Below are 22,353 nucleotides of genomic sequence, written 5' to 3' on the forward strand. Positions count from 1 at the left end.
TGTCTCCCTCTCTCTCTTCCCCCTGCCCCCACTTGTGCTCACTCTCTCTAAAATAAATAAACAATTTAAGAAAATGAGGGAGGAAGTAACACATTCCCAGATAAACAAAAGCTGAGAGAGTTCATTACTACCAGATCTGGCCTAAAAGAAATGCTAAGGGGAGTTCTTCAGTATGAAATGAAATACTGTAACTTGAAGCTGTATGAATATACAAATTCATGGGCAGATATAAAAGTTAGTATTATTGTTATCTTAGTTTGTAACTTCAATTTTCATTTTGTACAAGATTTGAAAGACAAATGCATAAAATAATTATAAATCTATGTTAATACACAGTATATAGAGATGTCATTTGTGACACTGATAACATCAAATGGGGAGGAAGAGCTATAAAAGAATACAGCCTTTGTATGCAATTAAAGTTGAGTATCAGTTTAAAATAGATCGTTATAACTTTAAGATGTTATATGTAAGCCCACAGTAACCACAAAGAAAATATCTATAGAATATACACAAAAGGACACGATAAGGGAATCAAAACATGTTGCTACAAAAAAAAAAAAAACTAAACACAAAAGAAAGCAGTAATGGAGGAAATGACGGACAAAAATTCTAAAGGCATATAGAAAACAAATAATATCATGGCGAACTTAAGTCCTTTCTTGTCAGTAAGTACTTTAAATATAAGTGGACTAAACTCCCCAAGAAAAGGACATAGTTTGGAAGAATGGATAAAAAAAAAACAAAGCAGAATTCAAGGACAGTCTCTAAAGAGACTCCCTTTATATCTAAAGACACACTTAGGTTGAAAGTGAAATGATGGAAAAAGGTATTCTGAACAAAGAGTCAAAAAGAGAGCAGGGGTGGCTAGACTAATATCAGACAAAGTAGACTTTAAGTCAAAAACTGTTATAAGGGATAAGGGCATTATATATTGAGAAAAGGGTCAATTCACCAAGAAGATATAACAATTATAAATAAGCACAAGACAACAGAGTTCCAAAACACATGAATCAAATATTGACAGCATTGAAGGGAGAAACAGATAGCTCTACAAGAATACTAGGAGACCTTAATACCCTAGTGTCAAGACTGAACAGAAAAGCAGTAAGGAAACTGTCTCCATCCATTTGGGCTGGTATAACAGAGTACCATAGACTGGATGGCTTATAAACAATAGAAATTTATTTGTCACAGTTCTAAAGGCTGAAAGTTCAAGATCAAGGTACTGACAGATTTAGTGTCTGGGGAGCATGCTTCTTGATTGGTAGATGGCCATCTTCTCACAACATCCAAGGTAGAAAGAGAAAGGGAGCTCTCTGGGGTTTCTTTTATAAGGATACTAATCCCATTTTTGAGGACTCCAACCCCATGACCTAATCACATCCCTAAGGCCCCACCTCCTAATACCATCACATTGGGATTAGGACTTCAATATATGAATTTGAGGGGGTCATAAATATTCTGTTGCAGAAACAGAGGACTCAACACTGTGGACCTAATTGACATATAAAGAATATTCCACCCAACAATATCAGAATACACAATTTTCTCAAGCACACATGGAACATTCTCCAGGTTAGATCAATTGTTAGGCCATAAAACAATTTTTAATAAATTTTAAAAGACTGAAATTGTACAAAGTATCTTTCCTTAGCATAATGGAATGAAATGAAACCAATGACAAAAGGAAATTTTACAAATATGTAGAAATTAAACAACACACTGACACAAGCAAATGGGTCAAGGAAGAAGTGACAAGGTAAATCAGAAAATATGTTGAGATAAATTAAAATGAAAATACAACAGACAAAAAATTGAAGCATAGCCAAAGTAGTGCCAAGAAGGAAACATATAGCTGTAGATGCTTCCATTAAAAAGATTCCAAATCACCAACCTAACTTTATACCTTAGAGAACTAGAGAAAGAAGAATAAACTATACGTACATCTATTAGATGGAAGGAAATGATAAAGATTAGAGCAAAGGTAAATAAAAGAGAGTATCAAAAAATAATAGAGAAAATGAAGTGAAACGAAGAGTTGTTTCTTGGAAGAGATTGACAACTTTGACAAACCTTTAGCTAGTTTGGTGAAGAAAAAAATGAGTGAAGGCTCAAAAAACTAAATTCAGAAATGAAAGCGGGGATATTTATACTGATTTTACAGAACTAAGAAGGATTATAAAAGAGTATGAGAAACTATGGTATGGCAACAGTGGATAGCCTGGATAGAATGAACAAACTCATAGAAACAACAGCCTACGAAGACTAAACCTTCATTAAAGAAATAGAAGATCTGTATAGGCTTCTAACTAGCAAGGGATGGAATCAGCAATCAAAAACCTGACAGCAAAGAAAAGTCCAGACAAAATAGTCTTTAAGGTAATAAGCATTACTAGAAATAAGTGGGATATTTCACAGTGAGGAAGTTTAACTTACCAGCAAGAGAATCAATTTTAAACTGGTTATTTATCCTACAACACGTTGTCGAAAGACCCAGATCAAAAATGTTCAGAACTACAAGGAAAAACAAATTCATCCATAGTCATAGTCGGAAATTTAACATACCTCTGTGGCAACTAATAAAACAAGGAATGAATCTGCTTTAACAATTGTTACAAAAATCAATTTCTAACAAAAAGTCAATAAGAATGCAAGAAGTTTGACTAACACAATTAACAAGCTTGATCTAATTGCTTATGTAGAACACCGAACTCCACAACTGTTGTATAACATATTTTCAGGCCCTCAAAAAAGTTTCTCTCAAGGTTATCACATGCTTAGCCACAAAGCAAAGCTTGATAATTTCCAAAAGATTGAAATCCTATGGCATGTGTTCTCTGACCACAGTTTCATTGGACTAGAAATTGATTTAAATATCCCTTAAAAATCTCCATACGTTTAGAAGTTAAGAAATATACTTCTAAATAACACAGAGGTCAAAAGAAGAAATCACAAGGGTAACGGACTGCCTATTTGTGTCCCACCAAAATTCATATGTTGAAATCCTAACCGCCAAAAGAATGGTATTAGGTGGGCCTTTGGGAGGTTTGGGAGGTAAAGTTGAAATGAGGTCTTGAGGCTGGAGACCACATGATAGGATTAATTTACTAACAAGAAGATAAAGAGACTACCTTTTGTGGGAGCAAAGTGGTAGCTGGGCTGCTCCTGGAACTGTCGCTGCTTCGGGTTCTCTGTCAGGCTTCCTAGCAATGGCCTAACGGAAAACTAAGAAAAGATGTCTGAATGTATTCGGGGAACAAAAGATGAGAATGACAAGCCCATTGAAATACCATCAGAAGACGATGGGACAGTGCTGCTGTCCACAATTACAGCCCAGTTTCTGGGGGCCTGTGGATTGAGCTACAGGAGTCCAGTGTCTCAGTGTATGAGAGGTATCTGGCTGGTAGAAGGAATTCTGCACGCCCCCGAAGCTGGCTGGGGAAATCTGGTATATGTTGTCAACGATCACAAACTATCTTTTTGTCAACAAAAGAAAAATGGATGAGACGGATGCTTCTTCACCAGTGAAAGTGAAAAGAGCTGTCCAGAAAACATCGGATTTAATAGTGTTGGGTCTCCCGTGGAAAACGACTGAACAGGATCTAAGAGAATATTTTAGTACCTTTGGAGAGGTTCTTATGGTTCAGGTCAAGAAAGATCTTAAAACTGGTCATTCAGAGGGGTTTGGTTTTGTTCATTTTACGGAATACGAAACCCAGGTGAAGGTAATGTCGCGGCGACATATGATAGACGCACCACGGTGTGACCGTAAACTTCCTAATTCTAAGCAAAGCCCAGATGAGCCTTTGAGAAGCAGGGAGGTGTTTGTTGGGCGCTGTACAGAGGACATGACCGCCGATGAGTGGCGGCAGGTTTTTTTGCCAGTACGGAGAAGTGGCAGGCGTCTTCATTCCCAAACCGTTCAGGGCGTTTGCCTTTGTTACATTTGCAGATGATCAGGTGGCCCAGTCTCTTGTGGAGAGGACTTGATCATTAAAGGAATCAGCATCCATATAGCCAATGCTGAACCTAAGCACAATAGCAATAGACGGAAAGAAGTGGAAGAATTGGTGGTAATCCAGGTGGCTTTGGGAATGGGGTGGATTTGGTAACAGCAGAGGGGGTGGAGCTGGTGTGGGAAACAATCAAGGTGGTAATACGAGTGGGGGGATGAACTTGGGCACTTTTAGCATTAATCGGCAATGAAGGCAGCTGCCCAGGGGGCACTGCAGAGCAGCTGGGGCATGGTGGGCATGTTAGCCAGTCAGCAGAACCAGTCAGGCCCGTCGGGTAATAACCAAAGCCAAGGCAACATGCAGAGGGAGCCAAATCGGGCCTTTGGTTCTGGAAATAACTCCTACAGTGGTTCTGATTCAGGTGCAGAGACTGGTTGGGGATCCGCATCAGATGCGGGGTCAGGCAGCGGTTTTAATGGAGGCTTTGGCTCCAGCACGGATTCTAAATCTTCTGGCTGGGGAATGTAGACGGTGGGGTTGGTACAGACTGGTGGGAATTCAGATTTTTCTAAACACATGGTAAGTATGTTGTAAAATACATATGCACCGAGAATTTTCAGAATTGGTCTGTTCAGCGTGGAGTATATTCAGCAGTATTTTTGACATTTTTCTTTAGAAAAAGAGGACAAGCTAAAGGAATTTTGTAAGTTTTGTTACATAAAGGGTTGAAATATTGAGTGTTTGAAAGTGAACTGCTGTTTGCCTGATTGGTAAAAAACCCAACACACTGCAAATGATATCAAAAGGTTTCTCCTGGAATATTTTATCCCTGGACTTGTCAAGTGAATTCTTTGCACGTTCAAAATAGAAACCATTGATTAGAACTACACTGTTTTCTCCTTGTTTTAATTTGAACCCCACCATATGAATTTTTTCCATAGGAAAATCTCCTCTTTTGGAGATCATGGTGTCACAGTGTTTGGTTCTTTTGTTTTCATTTTTGTTTTTTGTTAACATTTGTCTCCCTTTGTGTGCAAAAGTACAATACGAAGGCTTCATTTAATCTCTGTAGTTCAGCTCATTTCAAATGTTTATGGAAGAAGCACTTCACTGAAAGCAGTGCTGTAAATATTCTGCCATACGAATACTTCCGTCTACAGGCTCTCTCGTTCAAGACTTCGTCATCACGCTGCACAGGCTGCGTTTTTGATGGTGGGTGTCCCATTTTTACCCACTACTCTTTATTTCATGGAGTCGTATCAACGCTATGAACACAAGGCTGTGATATGGAACCAGAAGGCTGTTTGAACTTTTGAAACTTCGTGTGGGATTGATGGTGGTGCCGAGGCATGAAAGGCTAGCGTGAGCGAGAAAAGGAGAGAACGCGTGCAGAGACTTGGTGGTGCATAATGGATGTTTTTTAACTTGGCGAGATGTGACTCTCAATCCTGTGGCTTTGGTGTGAGAGTGTGCAGAGAGCAGTAATAGCAGACAACGTATGAATGTGTTTCACATTCAAAGGACATCCACATCTGTCGGAAGACTTTAAGTGAGTTTTGTTCTTAGATAACCCCGTTAGTTGGATGTGTTGAGTGAAACGATACTCGTATTTCCCCTCCCCTTTTGTCAACTGCTGTGAATGCTGTATGGTGCGTGTTCTCTTCTGTTCCTGATCTGTAAGTGTGGTCCTGTGAACTGAAGGTGGTGGGGTTGAGAAGATGGACTGAGCTTGTGGTGTGCTTTGCAGGAGTACTGGGAAGCAGAGTTCACCAGTGAGCTCGGGGTGTCGCCACGAAGGGTGGAAGTTCTAATGTCTGTGAGCTACCCATAAGAATGCCGTTTGATGCAGTTCTGTGTCCTGTGCTTGGATGCTTTTTATAAGAGTTGTCAACGTTGGAAATTCTTATACAAAACTGATTTAAATTAACAAAAGAGTGTGAGTGTACAAAAGAGTAAAAACTTGAAAAAGAGTGTAAATTAACAAAAGGTAAAGAGACTATAGTTTGCTCTCTGTCATGAGGATACAGGGAGGGAAGATATCTATAAGCCAGGATGTGAGTCCTTACCAAACACCAACCTACTAGTGCCTTGATCTCTTGACTTCTTAGCCTCCAGAGCTGTGAGAGATAAATGTTTGCTGTTTAGGCCACTCGGTCCATGGTATTTTTGTTACAGCAGCTTGAAGTGACTGAGACCACAAGTGAAATGTGAACTAGGTGGGAAAAAAAATACAACGTATCAAATTTTATGGGATGCAGTGAAATAGTGCTTAGTGGGAAATTTATAGCATTGAATGCCTGTATTAGGCAAAGAAGTAAGATGTAAAATCAGTCATCCAAGCTTCCACCATAGGAAACTAGAAAAAAGAAGTACAAATCAAATCCAAACTAAGCAAAAGAAAAAACAAATTAAAACAGAAATCAATGCAATTGAAAACAGGGAATTAATAGAGAAAATCAATAAAATCAAAAGATGTTTCTTTTAAAAGCTCAATATAACTGATAAGCCCTTAGCCAGTCTATCTAGATAGAAAAGAAAGGCAGAACAAATTACAGTGATCAAAAATGAAAGAGAGGGCATCACTATGGACCCCATGGCATGAAAAGGATAATAGGAGAATGCAATGAACAACCCTACACCCAGAAATGTGATGACCCAGATGAAATGGACCAATTCAGTGAGACACAATTTGTCAAAACTCTTATAGGAAGAAAGAATCTGAATAGCCCTACACCCAGAAATGTGATGACCCAGATGAAATGGACCAATTCAGTGAGACACAATTTGTCAAAACTCTTATAGGAAGAAAGAATCTGAATAGCCCTATGTCTAAAAAAGAAACTGATTCAAGAATTCATAAACTTTCGGGGCACCTGTGTGGCTCGGTTGGATGAGCGTCCAACTTTGGCTCAGGTCATGATCTCCCGGTTTGAGAGTTTGGGCCCCACGTGGCTCTGTGTTGACAGCTCAGAGCCTGGAGCCCGCTTTGGATTCTGTGCCTCCCTTTCTCTCTGCTCCTCCCCTGCTCACGCTCTGTCTCTCTCTCCCTCAAAAATAAATAAACATTAAAAAAAAAGAATTAATAAACTTTCAAAACATAAAACACCAGGCCCAGAATTCACTAGTTAATTCTACCAAACATTTAAGGAAGAAATTATATAAATTCTCTATAATCTTTTCCAGAAGATAGAAGCAAGAGTACTTCCTAGTCTATGAGGCCAGGATTACCCTAATACCAAAACTGAACAATGAGATTACAAAACAAGCAAACTAAAGACCAATATCTCTCATGAACATAGATGCAAAAATCCTCAAAAAAAAAAAAATCACAATAAATTGAATCCAGCAATGTATAAAAATAATTCTACACCATGACCACTAGGGGTTTATTCCAAGTAGGCAGGGCTGGCTCACTATTCAAAAATCAATTAAGGTAATGCACGCTACCAAAAGACCAAAGAAATGAGGAAATATTTAAAACTGAATGATAACAAAAATGCTATATATCAGAACTAGGAGACACAACTAAAGTTCTACTTAGAGGCAGAAATGTAGTTCTAAATGTATATTTTAGAAAAGAAGAAAGTTTGGGGCGCCTGGGTGGCTCAATCGGTTAAGCATCTGACTTTGGCTCAGGTCACGATCTCACAGCTCGTGGGTTCGAGCCCCGCATTGGGCTCTGTGCTGACAGCTCAGAGCCTGGAGCCTGCTTCGGATTCTGTGTCCCTCTCTTGCTCTGCCCCTCCCTCAGTCATGCTCGCGCTCTCTCTCTCTCTCTCTCTCTCTCTCTCACTCTATCAAGAATGAATACACGTTAAGAAAAATTAAAAAAAAGAAAGTTAGAAAAAGTATTGTAAATTATATTTAATAAGAAAGAGCAGAAGGAAGGAAGCAATAAGTAGAAAATAATGAAACAAGAAAAAATAAAATAGATTTCACAGAACTGATCATTGATTCTTTCAGAAGACCAACAAAATTTGGAGACTAATAAAGGAAAAAAACATGGAGTAATTAACCAGTATCTAAAATAAAAATGAAAAATGAACTATTGGGACCTCATCAACATAAAAATCTTCCGCACAGCAAAGGAAATAATCAGCAAAACTAAAAGGCAACTGACAGAATGGCAGAAGATATTTGCAAATGACATGTCAGATAAAGGGTTAGTATGCAAAATCTATAAAGTACTTGTCAAACTCAACACCCGAAAAACAAATAATCCAGTGAAGAAATGGGCAAAAGACATGAATAGACATTTCTCCAAAGACATCCAGATGGCCAAACGACACATGAAAAAATGCTCAACATCACTCAGCCTCAGGGAAATACAAATCAAAACCACAATGAGATACCACCTCACACCTGTCAGAATGACTCACATTAACAACTCAGGCAACAAAAGTCATTGGCCAGGATGTGGAGAAAGAGGATCTCTTTTGTACTCCTGGTGGGAATGCAAACTGGTGCAGCCACTCTGGAAAACAGTATGGAGGTTCCTCAAAAAATTAAAAATAGAACTACCCTACGCCCCAGCAATTGCACTACTAGGTATTTATCCAAGGGATACAGGTGTGCTGTTTCGAAGGGACACATGCACCCCAATGTTTCTAACAGCACTATCAACAATAGCCAAAGTATGGAAAGAGCCCAAATGTCCATTGATGGATGAATGGAGAAAGAAGATGTGGTATGTATGTATATATATACACACACAACAGAGTATTACTCAGCAATCAAAAAGAATGAAATCCTGACATTTGCAACTACATGGATGGAACTGAAGGTATTATGCTAAGTGAAATTAGTCAGAGAAAGACAAATATCATATGACTTCACTCATATGAGGACTTTAAGAGACAAAGCAGATGAACATAAGGGCAGGGAAGCAAAAATAATATAAAAACAGGCAGGGGACAAAACACAAGAGACTCTTTAAATATAGAGAACAAACAGAGGGTTACTGGAGGGGTTGTGGGAGCGGGGGTGGGCTAAATTGGTAGGGGGCATTAGGGAATCTACTCCTGAAATCATTGTTGCACTATATGCTAACTAACTTGTATATAAATAAAAAAAAATAAATTAAATAAAAATGAGTTATCACTGCAGACACTGCAGCTCTGATAAATATAATAGGATATATTATACACATCTCTATACTAATACATTTGAAAATTTATATGGAGTGGACAAATTCCTGGAAAAATACAACTTACTGAAACTGATACAAGAAGAAATAGGAAAATCTGAATAGTGCTATAATTAAAAAATAAATTGACAAAAAAGAGAAAGAAATTGAATCTATAATTTAACACGTTCCATATAGAAAACATCTAGGTCAAACAGCTTTGTTGGAGAACTTTAACAATCAGCTAAGGAGTTAATAATGCTAATATTACACAAGATTTTCCAGAGAATAAAAAAAAATAACTTTCAAATAATCTTATGAGACCAATAAGAAAAAGACCAATTCAATAGAAAAAAGGACCCAGACTCTTTATGAAAGAGAATATCAATTTGCCAATAAACAGAGAAAAAGAGACTCAACCTCTTTGTCATTAAGGAACCACAAATTAATCCAAAATAAGATACCATTAAAGAATCATCAGAATGGCTAAAATTAAAAAGGCTTCCAGTACCAACTTTGATGAAGATGTGGAACAATTGTAACTTTCTTTTCTTTTCTTTTTTATTTTTTTTAACATTTATTTATTTTTGAGAGAGAGAGAGAGACAGAGCATGAGCAGGGGAGGAGCAGAGAGAGAGGGAGACCCAGAATCCGAAGCAGGCTCCAGGCTCTGAGGTGTCAGCACAGAGCCTGACGCGGGGCTGGAACTCACAAACCGTGAGATCACAACCTGAGCCAAAGTCGGACACTCTACCGACTGAGCCACCCAGGCACCCCCCCCCTTTTTTTTTTTTAATGTTTATCTATTTTTGAGAGAGAGAAAGACACACACACAGAGTGTGAGCAGGGCAGGGGCAGAGAGAGAGGGAGACACAGAATCCCATGCAAGCTCCAGGCTCTGACCTGTCAGCATATAGCCTGATATGGGGCTCGAACCTGGGAGCTGTGAGATCATGAGCTGAGCCAAAGTCAGACGCCCAACTGACTGAGCCACCCAGGCACTCCAACAATTGTCTAACTTTCATAACACTGTTTGTCAGGAAGGTAACCTGGCACAACCACTTTGGAATACTGTTTGTTAGTATTACCTAGAGCTGCACTGGCCAGTGTAGCAGTTCATAACCACATTAGCTATTGGACACTTGAAATGTGGCTGGTCCAATTGCTATAAATGTAAAACACACATTGAACTTTGAAGATTTAATATGTAAAAAACAATGTAAAAATATCTGAGTAATAATTTTCATACTGAGGACATGCTGAAATGATAATATTTTGGATGTGCTGGATTCATAAAATGCACGCTTAATATTAATGTAACTTTTATTTATTTATTTATTTATTTTTTCAACGTTTTTTATTTATTTTTGGGACAGAGAGAGACAGAGCATGAACGGGGGAGGGGCAGAGAGAGAGAGGGAGACACAGAATCAGAAACAGGCTCCAGGCTCCGAGCCATCAGCCCAGAGCCTGACGCGGGGCTCGAACTCACGGACCGCGAGATCGTGACCTGGCTGAAGTCGGACGCTTAACCGACTGCGCCACCCAGGCGCCCCTTAATTTAACTTTTAAAAAACCTTTTTGATGTGGCTACTAGAAAATTCTAAATTACATATATGACTTGACTTGTACTATATTTCTAGCATGGTGCTGATTTAAAGCTAAGATTCATTCACTTTTTATTTCTGGGTATATTCCCAACAGAGATGTGTATATACACGCAGTAAAAGTTAAGCACAAGAATGTTTATAGCAGCATTATGCGCAATAACTAAAAACCGGAAATAACCCAAATGCCCTTCAACAGTGGAATGGATAAATAAATAAGGGGTAATTACAATAATGAAATACTATTTAGCAACAAAAATCAGTAAACTATAACTGTATTCAACCACCTGGATGACTCTCACAGTGTTAAATCATCTCATTTGATTCCATATATAAAGTTTAAATGGGAAATTAAGCTGCCGTATTAGAAGTCGGGATACTAGTTTGGGGAGAATACTAGCTGTAGTGACTGGGAGGAGGCTTTGGGAAACTGGCAAAGTTCTGTGACTTGGTAGGGTGGTGTTATGTGGGTTTTTGCTTTATGATAATTCATTGGGCTGTACATTTATGTACACTCGTATGTGCAGTAATCTGTATGTTGTTATCCCTTCATAATAAAAAAAAAACTAAGAGGGGTTAGTGAGGCTTATGTCAATTTGTTGCAAATATTTTTAATAAATGCAAGGCCTCTTTGAAAATAAAGGTCTTCATGACTGATCCATTTATGTAAATTGCAGAAAAGCAAATTAAGAGTTGTTTTTTGAAGATCATATTTTTCCCAGTAAGGAAATCTGGATACTTTCTAAATAAATCGTTCTAGGTATGACTCTCTAGTTTAAAATAAAAATATCTCTGCCCTTTGCTTGGTCAGGAAGCTTGGCATGACAGTCCATTTCCTGACAGATATGTCAATAGTGTTGACAAAAATAAAATAAAGAATCTCAGAATTGCAGAATTTAAGGGGACATTGAAGCCTAACCTTTTTTTCTGAGTTGTGATTTCTTTGTGAAATCGATGGAATCGAGGGCACTTCCTCTTGAAAATGCATATGTGTACAATATAGGTATATATATAATATTTTACACATAATTTCAGTTGGCTCACCATGGTAGTTTGTCCAGTCCAGGTTATTTGGTAGATAAAGCTCTAAAGCAGAAAGAGATCAAGTGACATGGCTGGTTAGTGGAAAAACCAGTTCCAATATTGCAGACTCTTAATTTCCAAACCAGTCATTATTCTTTCAAGTAAAGCAGTTTCCTTCTCCTGTGTACCCATATATGTATTATATGTAAAATATATATATATATATATATATATATATATATATATATGTTGTATATAATGTTGCATGTAATAGATATATATGTGTTATATGTAATATATATATGTAATATATATATGTCGTTGTTCTCATATAATTCTCATATATGATTGATTTCTCATGTAATTCTGTCCTTATCCTTTTGCTTACTTGAGAGATGCTTTCACCTAAGATGACTCCCCTTTTTATTTATTTATTTTTTTAAAATGTTTATTTATCTTTGAGGGATAGAGAGAGAGAGAGGGCAAACAGGCAAGGGCAGAGAGAGAGGGAGACACAGAATCCCAAGCAGGCTCCAGGCTCTGAGCCATCAGCACAGAGCCCGACGCGGGGCTCGAACCCACGAACCGTGAGATCATGACCCAAGCCAAAGTCGGACGTTTTACCAACTGAGCCACTCAGGTGCCCCTGCTCTTTTTAAAATAATATCCTATAAATTGTTCTGTATCACTGTATTTGAGGCTATGCATTGTCTTCCGGACCACACTGTAGGAACCATGCCTTATCTGTCTTTGTTTTCCCCAAACCACCTAGCTAAGTACAAGAAATATATCCATTATAAAACCAACATGTGTTGCATTAAAAGGACATGCAAATATGTGACTGAAACTTCATGATAGAATGATATCCTGTAATTACAGCGTTATTAGGAGCTTAGATTCTGGTGTCAGACTGACCTAAATATGAATTCAGCCTCTGCTATGTACTAGCTCTATGTTTTGGGTGTATTACTTAACCTGGGTCTCACTTGGTAAATCCGATGGTACCAAACTGAATTTATACGATCATTATGAGGATTAGGGAGATAATCTACGTGAAATCTCTTGAGCAGTATCTGGTACATAGATTTTAGTTAGCTGTGATTGTTGTTATGACATACTCAACCCTTGAATTAAAGACTCAGTTGGAGCACAACAGATTTAGATTCTTAGAATTATACTGGTCAACCAGTCTACCCAATCCTGGAATTATTCACAGATGGTTCTAACAGATTCTGCTTCTGCTTAATACATTCCAGCGACAGGGAACTCATTAGAACCAACTGAAGCAGCTCCAATTCTTCCAAAGTTCTTCCTTACTATTGGGTTGAGTCATATGAAATTGCTATTTCTGGGTCAAAACAATTAAGTTATCAACAATGTATTTAAAAAGACCAGAAATTTGTCTTTCTATCCTTGCCTCTTGCTTTGACATCTTCTCTCTCCTTCTACAGGACAATCCTTTAGAGACAATGGAGAGTCAATGGGGAACAAGACAGACCTAGCTCCTGCCTTCACTGAGGTTTACATGCTTATTAAGGAGACAACAAAATAAGCAATTGTGTATCATTTTCAGATTCAAGGAGCTGGAAGAATAACGTTGCAAGCAAAGGGCTTAACTGAGCGAATTCCCACGGAATGTATCACACATGAGGAACTGAGAGTATAGAGCAGCACTGCCGGAAGAATTTTCTGTGATGATAAAAATACTCTGTATCGGCACAGTCCCTTATGATAGCCACCAGTCACCTAGGGCTACTGAGCACTTGAGATGTGGCTAGTGTCATGTCACTCAGGAAATGCAATTTTAATTTAACTTAATTTTAATTAATTTAAATTTAAATAGCCATCTGTGGCTAGCGGCTACCAGGCTGAACAGAGAGTATAAAGGAAGAGGATAAAAGGACAAAAAGATGAGACTGGAGAAGTCAGCAGGGTTCCAGACCATGAAAAGCCTTGAGGAGCATGTTAATAACTATGATTTTCACCTCAGAAGGATTTTACATTCCAGGGTATAACATGATGAGATAGGAGTTTTAGAAACATAGGATTGGCTGCCTTATGGAGATAGACAGGAGAAGGGTAGAGAAATGGATCTTGTCTTTAGGAGTTGGCTCTATAAGGGAAGAGATGGGAACAAAGGCAAAATGACTCAAAGATATCTCAAGGAGACAAAGACATATATAACGAATCACACCCAGTCAAAGGCATCACTCATGTATATGTTTATATACATTGTGCACTCATGATCCACATTTCTTGCCTTTTTCTGGTTGCTCACAGGACATCTACTCTCCCAAGTATTTCTGTGTGTCCCCAGTGGTACCTGAGCTCACAAGGAAGTCTATTAACAAAATATCCACGCAGCATTCACCTTGTTCTTCCTCCTCTGTGCATTGCATTTATCACTTTGTTCTTCTCTGGTCCTTGCCACTGACGGTACTTTGAGGTACTCTGAGGGCACTGCTCTGTTCTCTGCAGAAGGAGGAGGAATGTCCCCATCTCAGCAACCTAAGCCACACTGCTTGGCTCACCCTCCCCTTGATCCTCAAAGTATTTTCTTTAACCAGCTCTTTTGGGCTCCCTCCCTCAACTTCTCTAAGCTCTACATACGGGGTAAGACAAAATAAAACAAAACGAGAGAAGTACCTAATTGCTGATGGTAATAAGCCGCCATTGGGTCCTTACCCCCCACTCTAGGAACCAATATACATATATATACACATACATACATATATACATATCACAACTCCTCCCCAGCTCCCTGACACACGCCACATTAAAAGCACACACATCTTATGTGTGTAGCACATAGAACCTTGCAACTCCTAGCACGTCAGCTGACACATCCATACAAGGCTGAATTCTCTTCAAGATCAGCCAACACCATCCCTATTCCATATACGCCCTTGCAAAAGAAAGGGACAAAAAAGTACATAAGCAATCACAGCCCAACAGCCACAGATAAGGTGTATGGGGCTGAAGCAATAGCATGTCATAATGTGAAGTGCATGGACTTTTACTCTGGCACCAGACTGACCTGGATTCAAATCTCAGCCGGATCACTTTTCCTAACTGGGCGGTCTTGGGCAGATCGCTTAATGTCTGTGAACTTCAGTTCTCGGTTCTACAAAATGTCTACGTTTGCGAGTTGTGAACATTAGAAACAGCCCATGTACAGTGTGCCTAGAAGGTGCCCAATGAATGGAAAGCGGGGGTCTCTCCATCGGTGCTGGGAGCATTTGAAAACTCAGGATGCCAGAGGCCCTTGCAAAGGGGACGCAGAATCAAGGCCAGAGTGAGTGCGACCACATCCCGATGCAAAAGCATCCTGGGACTTTATTAGATTACAGCCGTGAACTCGCCTAGTGAGGAAACTGAAGCCAGAGGCAGGAAGTGAGTTAATCAGGGTCACGTAGCAAACCGGTGCCAAGGCCGGGACAAAATTCCAGGTCAGTCCGGAAAGGTTCAGCCCAAGGCTCCTTTCTGCAAGGCAGCAGCCTCCCAGCTGCCCAGGTTCTGCTCTGACCCGCCCCTACCTCACTCTGATGTGACAATTCACTCTTCCTTGGCACCTGAGGTGTCTCCTCACCAGGGCCAAGAGAAAGAGCAGGTGCAGTGTGTTTGTAGAGACTACCAGGCCCTTAAAGACCTCCCCGTCGCCATGGCAACCCGAGCTCGGTTGCCGAGGACCCGCTCCGCCGGCGCCCCCTCCCCTTCACGCAGCGGACGTGACACGTGCGGCGGGGTCACGTGTTGTTGTTGGGCCGCGAAAGCTGCTTCCGGGTCAATGCAGGACACTGGGCTCCGGCGGCCAGAGTGGGGGACGAGGTGAAGCGGAGCCGGGCCGGGGCCGGCCGGGACCAGGCCGGAGGCCGAGCGGCGGCGGCGACGGCGGTGGCCGGGAGGGGGGAGGAGAGGCGCAGCCCGAGGAGCCGCCGCAGCAGCTCCCCCGCCTCCCGGGCTGAGGGGTGAGTGGAGCCCGGGCCCGCCGGCAGTGCCGGCTTCTCGAGGCCCCGGGAGCTCCCCTCCGGAGCCGAGGCGCGGAGGGCCGTTCCTGCTGGGGCGCAGTATTGGGGGGGGGGGGGGACGCCGGGAAGAACTCGGAGCCGGACGAGGCCTGCCTGGGAGGAGGGGAGGGCTGGGCCACCTGCCCGCGGCTGGAGGGAGGACGGGGCCAGGCCTGGCTGGGGAGGCGCGGGGAGGGCCCTGGGCTGGGAGGAGGCGGAGGGCTGGGTTGTGGGGGGAGCCTGAGTTCCTGGGAGGCTCCGGGCTTCTTGCCGTGCCCTAGGGGCGTGGGGGTTGGAAAGATGCCCTCTGGCTGGTAGGAGATGGAGACGGGTCTGGGGCTGCGGGGGAAATAGGAAACTTTGTCTTCGAACCAGTGTATGGGGTGGAGGGGGAGTAGAGGACGTGTCCCCCGGGAGGTTTGGTGGGGAACGGGGCGGGCGGGCATTTCCAGGCCGCTGGGACGCTAGGCCTGCTCCTTCCAGGGGCTGATGAAAGGACGCGGTAGTTTAACAAGGGCCCTGGGGAGAATCGTTTTGCCCTCACATTGGGAGACTTTGAGAAGGAGGGAATTGGAGTAAGATGGGGCCTGAGAGGAGGGTACCCGGCCCTGGGATCTGGGAGGGGGGCCAATGTAAGGATCTCCGTGGAGCTTCATTCTTTGTTGGGGATGGGGAGCATTGAGTTCTAGATCCTCGCCTAGGAGGACATTCTGGGAATTGGTGAAACGAGAAGATTTCATCCCGTCTTCTCTTGGCACAGTGATCCTAGAAGTTGCAGTTGAGGAAAGTTGGTTGGAAGAGTTGAACGGTTGACAGCTAGTGGAAGAAGGAGGAGCTGTCGTCTGAAGGTTGCTAAGTTACTGGGAGTTTGTAGGCAACCGCCTAGGGTTGTCGTTCAGGCAAGTTAGCGGTCCTTTCAGGTCCAGATACTGGCTTAGCTGGGGCTGTCCCCGTTCTGTGTATGCTTCCCTGGAGCTCTGAAATTGGTTTCCAAGAGTCCCTTCAGAGCGAAGAGATTATATGTAGGTGCTGAGGACTAATGAAAACACTCAGCCTTTGGGTCCTGAGGCATTAGAGCTAGATCTCTAGGGTAAGAGCTTGCAAACTTTTTTTTTTTTTTTTTTTTTTTTACACATCATGCCCCATATGAAGAAACACTTTTTACATTATGATCTAGTACATACTATATAATGAGTGAAAAGTTTCGCAGAGCACTGTTTACCCTTAGGACATGTGTTACATTCTGATAAGTTCTATTCCGTTGCATTCACTTTTATTAAAAAATGCTGACTGAAATCCACCAAATTGATTTGTGGGTCACAAGCTGCTGCTTGAAAAACACTGTCCCAAGGCACAGTTCTTTGGCTTCAGTTAGTGTCCTAACTGACAAGTTACAATGGTGTTGTATGGTTCTACAGAGCTACGATGATTATAAGGAGATGAGATTATAAGTAGATGGGGGGGGGCGGGGGGGGGGGTCAAGCCAGCCAGGTGCAACTGACCGCTTCATTTGTTTACATATTTATAACATGTAGCATATTTGGTGTTTTGGACCATAATCTTAACCTTTGGTATCTTAATGTGGCCTGATCATTTTATAAAACTTCTGAAGTACGTGCATGCTTTAATTTTCTCCATCCTTTGCTGTGTCAAAGAAAATGAGAGGCCTAATCCTGTTGAGTTGATTTATCCCTACAACATACTTAAGGTAATGTTAATGTTATGGTGTTGTAAATATACATTGGTTTGCTTTTCTGCCATATTTAGAAAAAAATCTCAAGCTGAAACCTAAACTCTTCTTATCCAATAATACATGGTATAAGAGTTATACATAATTAAAGATACAGGTACATGGTTTTAGTATATACTTTAAACTTAAATCGTAAGTCTGAGTATAACTTTGAATGAGTTAACATCTTAATTCCCCCCACGAAAATGTTTTTATCTGTTTGTAAAATAGATGAGGTCTTCATATGAACAGTATTATAATGAATATTGGTGAGTATTGGTGAACAGAGACACCTTCATGTGTTGCTATGTTTAAGTCTTTTTAAAGGTTGTCACCCAGCCTGTTGTTACGTGATGTTGAGTGTCAAATAATGTCGCCTGATTTCAGGAGGTAAATGTATAGGGTTTGTATTTAAGACCAGTTTATTGGTGTTAATTTTCGTTGAGGATGCCTTCATATTATTTGGAACTTGGAATTCCAAGCCATAGCCATCAGAAAAGAATTGCCCAAATTAAACTTCATCACTGGAGCCATATTCTTGATGAGAAGCCTTATGAAAGCATTCTTAATCATCTTCAAACTTCGTGTGTTGTAAATTATATCTTGATTGATTGATTGATTGATTGATTATATCCTGGGTACTGGTGAGAGGGTCTGTGTTGGCATGTATCAGTCATCCTTTAAAAATGATCTTTTTTTTAATCAGGTAAATATTTGTTTTTGAAATCCTTGGCTTTAAAGAATGTTTAAAAGCTTTCTTTTTGTGGTAGTTGCTTGAAACATGAAGGAAGAGTCTCATTAATTTCGTTTTCCTGGGAATCATGTGTACCGGTCAATAAACAGTTGTGGAGAATTTACCCTGAGTGATTGTGTGTGCTTTTTTTATAGTTTTCATTTTTTTCTCTTGAACCTCAGACTCTTAGGTCTGTCTACCTATAGTAGGCTCTGTTCCCCTTCCCCTTTTTGCTTCCAAACTTCTCTGGGTTTGGAAATTAGATGCTTATATTTGTTAGAACTTTGTGTAAAATAAGATTGTGCAGCTCTGAATAATGTTCTTTCAATTATATATGTATGTATATTATATGTATACTAATACTTTTTTTTAGTGTATGAGCTATGTGACATGTATTTTGGCTAGTCAGAGGCCTATTTATTGACCTCTTAACTGTGGGCTATCTTTAAAGTAAGTGAACTCTTTATATATTTAGTCTAGTTAGGCATATAAGAAGAATTTCTAAAAAGAAACCAGAAACTGACAGTGATAAAGGACCTAAGGAGTGAAGCGATCAGCTGTGATTGTTGCCTTTGCCCTACATGCAATGAGTCATTAAGAGTTGCTGTTCCTCCCTTTTTAATCTTTTTCGTTACCCTCTCTTGACTTGGATTTCTTTGCAATTAGAATGCTAACAGCCTCACTGTTCCCATTGTCTGTTACTCTCATTCTACTTGATCTCACACAGCTTCATCAGAGTACTCTTCCCAAGAACAATGCCCTAATTTATCATTTCTCTTCTCCAAAACCATTAACTTCCTAGTGCCAGCACTGGATAAAGTCTACACTGTTTAAGTTGACATTGACGGTATTCTGGAGCGTCTACTTTTATCCTGACCCTGTTTTTCCATTCCTAAATGCCGATCCTCTGTTCCCGCCAAGCTGTCTACTCATTGTACTTTCTTTTTTAACTTGATTCCTAAAAATCTGGGAAATGTGTTCTTCGTGAATTCCGACTCATCATTTTATTACATCATTTTATCATCTTCTTCCTTGAAGTCTTTCTTGCCTGTATTGCCAATACTACTTTTCCTACATTGCTTTGTGATATTTGTGTGTTTTCTTTTTTTTTTTTTTTTTTTTTTTTTTTTTACCCCTTTTGGATTATAAATTCATAGAGGACAGGAGGCCCAAATGTCCTCGAACCTCTAGGACACCTAGCACAGGGTTTGTCAGAGTTCATGGACCAAGTGAATCAGAATTGACTGAATTTATGGTTAAAATTGCAGGTCTCCAAAAATTCCACCTTAGACTTACTGAATCAGAATCTTAGAATTTGCCTAGGCGAGTCTTCTGTACGGTAAAATTTGAGAATCACTTACCTAGCATGATGCTTTAAATTACAGTAGGTGGGGCGCCTGGGTGGCTCAGTCGGTTGAGCCTCCGACTTCAGCTCAGGTCACGATCTCACGGTCCGTGAGTTCGAGCCCCGCATCGGGCTCTGGGCTGATGGCTTAGAGCCTGGAGCCTGCTTCCGATTCTGTGTCTCCCTCTCTCTCTGACCCTCCCCTGTTCATGCTCTGTCTCTCTCTGTCTCAAAAATAAACGTTAAAAAAAAAATTAAAAAAAAATAAATTACAGTAGGTACACACGTAATTTTGGTGCAAATGATGTAAATGAGCTGAGTAATACCAGTTCAGCAGATTGGCTTAATTTTAGGGCTTAGCAGTCAGGCAGCCTAGATTTGAATTCTGTTACCTTTACTCATTAGCCATCTGACATTAACTTTGCTTTTCTGATATATAAAGTGGCAGTAATAATAGTATCATTCATAAGGGAAAGTGACAGTTGAATGAGGTAATATGTGTAAAACAACAGAGTGCAAAGCACGTGGTAAGCTCAATAAATTTTATCTGCTGTGGTCATAATGATCAGCATGATAGCAGTGGTTATGGAAGTAACGAAAAGTGGTGAGAATAGGTTTCACGTCAGTCATTGTTAATTGCTCATGGTTTCAAGGATTCAGGCTTAACATTTATTTTCCATTTTAGACTAACAGTGGACCTGTATGGTGCTTAAATTCAATTAGCATGTTAAAATTGCCCCCTTTAACCTCCCCTTTGCCTAAAGAAAACTGCAGACTTTTAAACGGAGGGCCTTCGCCTCATTCCATCTGGTCCTGCCCGCCCAGCATCATCTTCTAGCCCTGCTTACACACACCACACCAGCCAGTTTCTCACTTTGACTTACTTGGGCCTTTGCACGTGCTTTCCCCCTTTTTCATCTAGGGGATTCCTGTGACTCTTTTAAGACTCAGTTTCGTGTGTGGCCAAGCTCGGTGAAGGGAGTCATTCCTTTGGTGTTCTCAGAGTGCTTTTCCCATCCTTACATACTACCTGTGTGTACATTGGACTTCTTTTTGGCAGGGAACGGATTTGGTCCTGGCATGTGTTCTAGGTACATGGTAGGTAGTTAGTCCACCTCTGCTAGAGGCAGAGGATGTCTGGTGGTTGACTCTTCTAAGCTGTCCCATTTGTCTGGACTTTCCCCAGCACGATCTGTTGACCACTTAACTGCATGCCAGACACAACCAAATGCTTTAAAAACTTCCATTTAATCTTCACGGTGACTCTAATGACTACGGAATAGCTATTAATAGTTCCATTTTACAAATGAGAAAACAGGCGTAAAGAGGTAAGTAACTTGCTCGAAGTCCAGTGCAGATTCGTAATTGAACTCAGGCTGAACTGAAGCCCCGAGCTCTTAATCACAGGGCTCTTCTAGAAACAGAGGTAAACAAGATGACACATTTCCAAAACTGGCTATGTGAAATTTTTACTAATAACTCATTCGTGGTCCTTAGGAATGTGATCTATTACTAGCACTGTTAAGAAAAGATTATTTAAAGTAAAGGTCATCTGAGGTTAATGCTTTTCTAGTGATTTTCAAAATTTCTCTTTTAATTCTGTCATACTCATCACTGGTATACTTGATTTTCATCTCATTGCTAGAAGATACTACATCATGTTTAATCAAAGTAAAATTCACTTTTTTATTCATTCAACAAATATTTGTTGCCCTTTGCCAGATACTCCTCTCCATAACACTGAGCCGGACTGACAAATCTCAGCTTTTGTGGGACTTAGGAGAGGGACTCAAGCACTAAACATGTAGTAGTAAGTGGTGTAAAGAACGAAAGTGGCTGAGGTAATGGTGATTAATGGTAGTAATGGGGCTCTTTTTGATGGGCTGGCCAGAGGCAGCTCATCGAGAAGGTAACATTTGTGTTTGAATTTGTTTGAGGCTTGGATGCTGAGATGAAGCCAGCAAAACCATGAGCCAGGTAAAAGGCATTCCTGGGAATGCCTTAAGAGGGAATCAGCTTGGCAGTTCTGAGAAGTAGAAAGCCAGGCTGGCTGAAATCTAGTGGGTGGGAGGAGGTTCGGTGAGCAAGGTGAGCAGAGAACAGATTCAAGGAAGCCCTGAAGACCATGATAAAGAGATTGGATTTCATTCTAAGTGTGAAGGGAAGCCTTTGGTGAATTTAAGGGACATGATTTGACTCAAATTTTGAAAAGACCACTTGGCTTCTGTTGTGGAGAAGGGATTGTATAGTCATGAAAGATCACGAAGGAAACTATTGGAGCAGTCCCAGTGAGCAGTTCATGAAGGCTTAAACCAGAGTAAAGTAATGCGGACAGAAAGAATTGAGTGGAGTCAGGGTGTTTGGACTGTTGATAGACCTTGCTGATTAATTACATGGGACTGTGAGAGGAAGAGGAAATAGGGGACTGGTAGAGGAAGAGAAGGTTTGAAAGAGAGACCTGAGAGTTCTGTTTTTGCCCCCTTTGTGCCCCTCGCTGATGATACATCCCCACCCTCCAAGGATGCCACAACCCTGAATTTTGTGTTTGTTATTCTTTAACTTCTTTACAGTTTTTATTACATATATATGTGACCGTAAACAATATGATTAATTCTGTTTTTGAATTTTGTAGAAGTGGAATTTACTGTAAATATTTTTACAATTATTTTATCCTTTCAACAGTGTTTTTTTTATTGAGTATCTTTTAATTTATTTTTTTTTAAATTTACATCCAAGTTAGTTAGCATATAGTGCAACAGTGATTTCAGGGGTAGATTCCTTAATGCCACTTACCCATTTGGCCCATCTCCCCTCCTACAACCCCT

The 22,353-nt window shown here is 40.6% G+C and overlaps 1 protein-coding gene, 1 long non-coding RNA gene and 1 pseudogene across 3 annotated transcripts in view; 2 read left to right on the forward strand and 1 right to left on the reverse strand.

Moving 5' to 3' along the window:
• Positions 1–3,129: 3,129 nt before the first annotated feature.
• LOC131486949 (TAR DNA-binding protein 43-like) overlaps positions 3,130–22,353 on the forward strand; it is a 172,203-nt pseudogene continuing 152,979 nt past the window's right edge.
• Positions 11,735–15,408, reverse strand: LOC131486951 (uncharacterized). Its single transcript, XR_009249533.1, has 3 exons — positions 15,251–15,408; positions 14,086–14,186; positions 11,735–11,777 (listed from the first exon to the last, which is right to left on the reverse strand). It is a non-coding gene; the product is annotated as an uncharacterized LOC131486951 (long non-coding RNA).
• The window catches only part of TBCEL (tubulin folding cofactor E like), a 77,522-nt gene continuing 70,718 nt past the window's right edge, over positions 15,550–22,353 (forward strand). Inside the window, exon 1 of one of the 2 annotated variants that reach the window (XM_058687076.1) lies at positions 15,550–15,682. The gene's annotated coding sequence lies outside the window, so the exon portion shown is untranslated. The remainder of the gene's footprint in view (positions 15,683–22,353) is intronic. The other variant, XM_058687075.1, reaches the window with a different exon arrangement.

The sequence above is a fragment of the Neofelis nebulosa genome, chromosome 10 (genome assembly GCF_028018385.1).
Source record: "Neofelis nebulosa isolate mNeoNeb1 chromosome 10, mNeoNeb1.pri, whole genome shotgun sequence".
Taxonomy (NCBI): domain Eukaryota; kingdom Metazoa; phylum Chordata; class Mammalia; order Carnivora; family Felidae; genus Neofelis; species Neofelis nebulosa.